Source organism: Nicotiana attenuata, chromosome 6, assembly GCF_001879085.1.
Source record: "Nicotiana attenuata strain UT chromosome 6, NIATTr2, whole genome shotgun sequence".
NCBI classification, from domain to species: domain Eukaryota; kingdom Viridiplantae; phylum Streptophyta; class Magnoliopsida; order Solanales; family Solanaceae; genus Nicotiana; species Nicotiana attenuata.
This window is the reverse complement of record NC_031994.1, coordinates 11,002,385-11,010,203: the sequence shown is the minus strand read 5'-3', so window position 1 is coordinate 11,010,203 and position 7,819 is coordinate 11,002,385.

Genomic DNA, 7,819 nt, shown 5'->3' with positions numbered 1-7,819 from the left:
CAAAATTCTCAAAATCCTAACTCTACCCAAAACCATAATTTCTACCTTGATTTCAAGTTTTAGGGCTAGGAATTCACTAATTAATGAAGGAAATTGAAGGAAACAAGTTGAACAATGCTTACCCAAGAAGTTTGATGAAAGGGAGCTTCAATGGACGCCTAAGTGCTTGGAGAAGAAAGGGTTTCATGTGTTTTTATGAAAAATCCCGTGCTACTGTTCTGTTTTAACTTAAAAATTCGCTGGGCAAAATTGCCCTACGCGATCGCGGGAATAGGGATGCGATCGCGAAGGGTACCACTGACTGGTCATCGCGATCGCGTGGAGAGTTACGCGATCGCGTAGAAGAACTACTGGGGATCCAAGGATTTGGCTTACGCGATCGCGTGGTTCAAGACGCGATCGTGAAGGAAGACGACTCAGTGCTATGCGATCGCGTGGGGAAGAGCGTGATCGCGAAGAAGGAAATCCCTGTGTAAAAATTGCAGAAAATCTGATATCATCCTAAGTCCAAAACCACCCCGAATACCTCCGAAAACACTCCCGAGCCCTCGGGGCTCCTAACCAATCACACACCCTAACTCAATAACATCTTACGAACTTACTCGAGCGATCAAATCACTAAAATAACCTCAAAAGCATTGGATCAAGCCTCAAAATCATCATTTTCCTTTCAAACTTCATAAACTTCAAACTTTAGATATTTAGGTCCGAAACACGTCAAACAACGTCCGATTTCGACCAAACTTTACAGAAAGCGCTTAACACATATTTAAGACTTGTACCGGGCGTCGGAACCAAAATACGAGCCCGATACCACAGTCTTTTAATCAATTTTCATTTCCATTTTCCTTAATAATTTCAGAAAAACAATTTCACATAAAAATTCATTTCTCGGGCTCTAGACCTCGGAATTCGACTCCGGGCACATGCCCGAGTCTCATATTTTTCTACGGACCTTCCGGGACCGTCCAATCTCGAGTCCGGGTCCGTTTATCAAAAATGTTGACCGAAGTCAACCTTAAACATATTAATATCAAAATTCTTCAAATTTTTCACAGAATTCACATATTTTAACATAAAAGCTTTCCGGCTACGCGCCTGGACTGCGCACGCAAATCTAGGCAAGTAAAAATGAGGTTTTCAAGGCCTCGGAAGCACAGAATGAATGAGGAAACAGGTGATGACCCTTTGGGTCGTCACATCCTCCACCTCTAAAACAACCGTTCGTCCTCGAACGGACAAAAGAAAGAAGTACCAAGTCAGGAAATAGATGTGGATAACGGCTCCGCATGTCAGACTCGGACTCCCAGATCGAGGCCTCAGGGGGCTGACCTCTCCACTGAACACGAACAGAAGGAAAACTCTTCGACCTTAGCTGTCGAAGCTGCCGGCCTAGAATAGCTACCGGCTCCTCCTCATATGACAGATCCTTGTCCAACTGGACCGTGCTGAAGTCTAATACATGGGTAGGATCGCCGTGATACCTCCGAAGCATAGACACATGAAAAACTGGATGCACGACTGATAAGCTAGGTGGCAATGCAAGCCTATAAGCCACCTCTCCTACTCGATCAAGAATCTCAAACGGACCAATGTACCTAGGGCTAAGCTTGCCCTTCTTTCCGAATCTCATCACGCCCTTCATAGGCGACACCCGGAGCAATACTCGCTCTCCGATCATGAAAGCTACATCTCGGACCTTACGGTCTGCATAAGTCTTCTGCCTAGACTGAGCTTAACGAAGCCTCTCCTGAATAATCTTGGCCTTATCTAAGGCCTCCTGAACTAAGTCTGTACCCAATAACTGAGCCTCTCCCGGCTCAAACCATCCGACTGGAGACCGACATCGCCTACCATACAACGCCTCATATGGAGCCATCTGAATGCTGGACTGGTAGCTGTATTTGTAGGCGAACTCTGCTAAAGGCAAAAACTGGTCCCACGAGCCTCCAAAATCAATGACACAGGCCCGGAGCATATCCTCCAAAATCTGAATAGTCCGCTCGGACTGACCGTCCGTCTGAGGATGGAACGCTGTGCTCAACTGAACCTGGGTACCTAACTCTTGCTGAACCGCTCTCCAGAAGCGCGAGGTAAACTGCGTACCTCGGTCCGAAATGATAGATACCGGCACACCATGAAGGCGAACAATCTCCCGGATATAAATCTCAGCTAACCTCTCGGATGAATAGGAGACTGCTACTGGAATGAAATGCGCTGACTTGGTCAGCCTATCAACAATGACCCAAATAGCATCAAACTTCTTCCAAGTCAACGAAAGTCCAGTGATGAAATCCATGGTAATCCTCTCCCACTTCCACTCGGGAAGCTCAATCCTCTGAGACAAACCACCAGGCCTCTGATGCTCATACTTGACCTGCTGATAGTTTAAACACCGAGCCACATACGCAACAATATCCTTCTTCATCCTACGCCACCAATAATGCTGCCGCAAGTCCTGATACATCTTCGCAGCGCCCGGGTGAATAGAATACCGAGAACTGTGGGCCTCCGCTAAGATCAACTCTCGAATCCCATCAACATTGGGCACACAAACTCGACCCTGCAATCTCAAAACACCATCATCATCTAAAGTCACCTTCGTGGCACCTCCACGCTGCACCGTGTCTCTCAGGACACACAAATGGGGATCATCAAACTGCCGATCACGGATACGCTCCAATAGAGAAGAACGAGCGACCGTGCAAGCCAACACTCTGCTAGGCTCAGAAATATCTAATCTCACCAATCGATTGGCCAACGCCTGAATATCTAAAGCAAGCGGTCTCTGGCTGACCGGGATATAAGCAAGATTACCCATGCTGGCGGACTTCCTACTCAATGCATCGGCCACCACATTGGCTCTCCCCGGGTGGTACAAAATAGTAACATCATAATCCTTCAATAGCTCCAACCACCTCCGTTGCCTCAAGTTCAACTCTTTCTGCTTGAACAAGTATTGCAGACTCTTGTGATCCGTGTACACCTCACACGTCACACCATATAAGTAATGCCTCCAAATCTTCAAAGCATGAACAATGGCTGCCAACTCTAGATCATGGACTGGGTAATTCTTCTCGTGAATCTTCAACTGCCTTGAAGCATAAGCTATGACCCTGCCATCCTGTATCAATACTGCGCCAAGCCCAATACGAGAAGCATCACAATAAACTGTATAAGGTCCTGAGCCTGTGGGCAAAACCAATATCGATGCCGTAGTCAGAGCTGTTTTGAGCTTCTGAAAGCTCGCCTCACACTCATCCGACCATCTGAACTGGGCACCCTTCTGGGTCAATCTGGTCATCGGGGCTGCAATAGATGAAAACCCCTCCACGAACCGGCGGTAGTAACCTGCTAACCCCAAGAAACTCCGAATCTCGGTCGCTGAAGCTGGTCGAGGCCAATTCTTGACTGCCTCAATCTTCTTCGGGTCCACCTGAATACCCTCTGCTGATACAATATGACCCAGAAATGCAACCGAACTCAACCAGAACTCGCACTTCGAAAACTTAGCATATAATTGACTATCTTTCAGAGTCTGAAGAACCACTCTGAGGTGCTGCTCGTGCTCTTCTTGGCTGCGAGAGTACACCAAGATGTCATCAATGAAGACTATCACGAATAAGTCTAGATATGGCCTGAACACTCGGTTCATCAACTCCATAAACGCTGCTGGGGCATTGGTCAAACCAAATGACATGACTAAAAACTCATAGTGCCCATACCGAGTGCGGAACGCCGTCTTAGGGACATCAGACGCCCTAATCTTCAGCTGATGATAGCGAGATCTCAAGTCTATCTTTGAAAACACCTTTGCTCCCTGAAGCTGGTCAAACAAATCATCAATTCTCGGCAATGGATACTTGTTCTTTATCGTCACCTTGTTCAACTGTCGGTAATCAATACACATCCGCATCGAACCATCCTTCTTCTTCACAAATAACACCGGCGCACCCCAAGGAGAAACACTAGGCCTGATAAAACCCTTTCTCTAGTAATTCCTGCAACTGGTCCTTTAACTCCTTCAACTCTGGCGGGGCCATGCGATACGGTGGAATAGAAATGGGTTGCGTGCCCGGAGCCAGATCAATACAGAAATCAATATCCCTGTCGGGCGGCATGCACGGCAGGTCTGAAGGGAAAACCTCAGGGAACTCTCGAACAATAGGAACGGAGTCAATAGAAGGAACTTTTGCGCTGGAGTCGCGAACATACGCCAGATAAGCTAAACACCCCTTCTCGACCATGCGTCGAGCCTTGACATATGTAATAACACTGCGAGTGGCATGACCCAAAGTCCCTTTCCACTCTAGTCGGGGCAATTCTGGCAAAGCCAAGGTCACGGTCTTGGCGTGACAATCTAAGATGGCATGATACGGGGACAACCAATCCATCCCCAATATAACGTCGAAATCCACCATGTCTAAAAGCAGTAAATCAACACGGGTCTCAAAACCCTCAAACACAACCACACAGGAATGATGCACCCGGTCAACTACTATAGAGTCACCCACCGGTGTAGATACATAAACAGGAATGTCCAAAGCATAACTAGACATAGCCAGGCAGGGTGCAAAATAAGACGACACATATGAATATGTAGACCCAGGGTCAAATAGCACTGACGCATCTCTATCGCAAACTAGAATAGTACCTGTAATAACGGCATCTGACGACTCGGCCTCTGGTCTGGCTGGTAAAGCATAAAACCGGGGATCAGCCCCACCTCCCTGAACCATGTCTCTGGGACGATCGGCTAGCGGCTGGCCCCTCCTCTGGCGGTCCGGTCTCGACCTCCACCTCTATGATCCCTACCCCCGCCCCTGGCTGGCTGGGCAGGCTGGGGGTCATCTGGTGCCTGAATCATGGGGCGAGGACCCTGCTGCTGTGACTGTGTACCCCTCAATCTCGGGCAGGCTCTCCTGATGTGACCATACTCGCCACACTCATAACATCCCTCTGTACGATGAGACTGGCCCTGACGACCCGAGTGACCTCCACGAAAACTCTGAAGGGGCTGTGCACTGATGGGCTGCTGATCAGAATACTGCCCACGAATCGACCTGAGTGAAAGGGCCTGGAAGACTGACCCCTATCATAAGAATCCCTGCCTCCAGGTGAGGCACCACTGAATCGACCTGAGTGACGGGGTCTCTTGTCTGACCTATGACCACCCCCTTGTGGCAGAACCATCTCGATCCTCCGGGCCACATTGGCCGCCTCCTGAAACGTAATGTCACTACCCGCCTCTCTGGCCATCTGAAGACGAATGGGCTGGATCAAACCGTCAATAAATCTCCTCACCCTCTCCCTCTCAGTGGGAAGTATGACGAGGGCATGGCGAGCTAGATCGATAAACCGGGTCTCATACTGAGTGACTGTCATAGACCCCTGCTGGAGGCGCTCGAACTGCCTCCGATAAGCACCCCTCTGAGTAACGGGGAGAAAATTCTCCAGGAACAACTCTGAAAACTGATCCCAAGTCAAAGGCGGCGACCCTGCTGGTCTGGCTAAACAGTAATCTCTCCACCAAGTCTTGGCGGATCCAGATAAACGAAAAGCCGCAAAATCGACTCCATTGGACTCCACAATGCCCATGTTCCGAAGAACCTCGTGGCAGCTGTATAAGAAATCCTGGGGGTCCTCAGAAGAAGCTCCGCTGAATGTAGCAGTGAAAAGCTTGGTGAACCTGTCCAGCCTCCACAAAGCATCAGCGGACATAGCCGCTCCATCACCGTCCTGTGCAACTACCCCCGGCTGAACTGCCACAGCTGGCTGACCCGGTGGAATCTGAGTCTGGGGAGCTACCTGCTCCGGAGTACGTGCAGCAGGAGTTTGGGCTCCTCCTCCAGCCTGGGAAGCGGCTGGTGTTGTAGGAAGCAATCCTGCTCGGGTGACACTCTCCATGAGACCAACCAACCGGACCAAGGCGTCCTGAAGCACTGGGGTAGCAATAAACCCCTCTGGGACCTGAGCTGGGCCCACCGGAACTGTCTGAGCTGGGGCCGGAACCTCCTCGTCAAGGCCAACCTGAGGGTCCGCCACTAGTGTTGCTGCTGGTGGCTGGGCCCTGCCCCTACCTCGTCCCCTAGCACGGCCATGTCCTCTGCCCCTAGCGGGAGCTGCCTGGGGCTCGGACTGCTGATCGGAGGATGAGGAAGCGCGTGTTCTCGCCATCTGCGAAAGAACAGAGTGGAAATTCAATCAGCATTTAAGAAACCAAATCGCACGACAAGAAAGAACAGATGAGAGATTTTTCCTAACTCAATAGACTCTGGGGAACAAGTACAGACGTCTCCGTACCTACCCCACAGACTCTACTAAGTTTGTTCGTGAGTTGTGAGACCTATGTAACCTGGAGCTCTGATACCAACTTGTCACGACCCGGATTTTCCACCATCAGAGTCGTGATGGCGCCTACTCGGGGTAGCTAGGAAAGCCAACTTAATTACCTCTCCATCACTAGCAATTATCTTTAACAGTCTATAACATCAATATAGAACATAAAGTCTAATAAGAACAATAGCGGAAGTCTGTCTTAAAATGATGAATTTAAAACGCGGAATAGTCAAAAAACACCTCTACCCAAGATTTGGTGTCACATTACTCACGAACCACTAAGAATAAACTAAATACAAAGGTCTGAAAGAAATATAACAGCTGTCTGTCTCGAAAACAATGAGGCAGCAGTCTAAAAGAAAACAATGAGAAGAGACGCCGGGCTTGCGGACGCCTGCAAGGCTACCTCAGTCTCGTGAATATGAATCGCCTGCTTCCGAACTACTGCTGCTGTTGTTCCTCAAAACCTGGACCTGTGCAAAAATTCACAGAAGTGTAGCATCAGCACAACCGACCCCATGTGCTGGTAAGTGTCTAGCCTAACCCCGGCGAAGTAGTGACGAGGCTAGACTGGACATCACATAAACCTGTGCAGTTATAAATATACAACGGGAATCGAATGTCAAGTAATTAACAACAAGAGGAGGGAGACATGCTAAGGGGAGATACAATATTAACAGCAATCCAGAGTAACAACTAAAACAGCTTAGGTTCACAATGAACAAAGAATCAATACTCAAATACAAACACATAGCCTCAATAACTGTTGCGGCGTGCAACCCGCTCCATAATTACTATTGTTGCGGCGTGCAACCCGCTCCACAATACCACTGTTGCGGCGTGCAACCCGACCCATATCATTTATCATGTATCATTGTTGCGGCGCGCAACCCGATCCTCAATATCATTGTTGCGGCGCGCAACCCGATCCTCAGTATCATTTAATAGTCCGACTCCCCAAACAACAGTCACAATTAAGGGGCATAAAAATAAATAAATATTTGACAAACATCCCGGCAAGGGAATAACCAACAACGCTTTCTCTTTCTTACTTTTCTTATCTTATAATTCACTCTACTATTTTGAGCCAACGCTCCGAAGAATCAAGTCATTTCGTATGATTTCAATATTCGTATCACAATTCGAGCCTATGCTCCCAGGAAAATCAAATGATCATATTACCGTTCACATGCTATTCACAACATATAGAAAATCTCCAATAAACACGGAGTTCACAACCAAGTCATGATAATCACGTTATAAGGACTCACGGTCATGCTAGACACCAATGTATAGATACTCGTCACAATGCCTATACATCGTACTCGATCACATAGCAATTAGCAACAAGACTCAACTCCTATTCCCTCAAGCTAGGGTTAAACCAAACACTTACCACAAAGCCTTGAAATCTACTTAATCCACAACTATCGCTTTACCTCGTGATTCCACTTCCAATACAGTGATATCTAGGCATAAT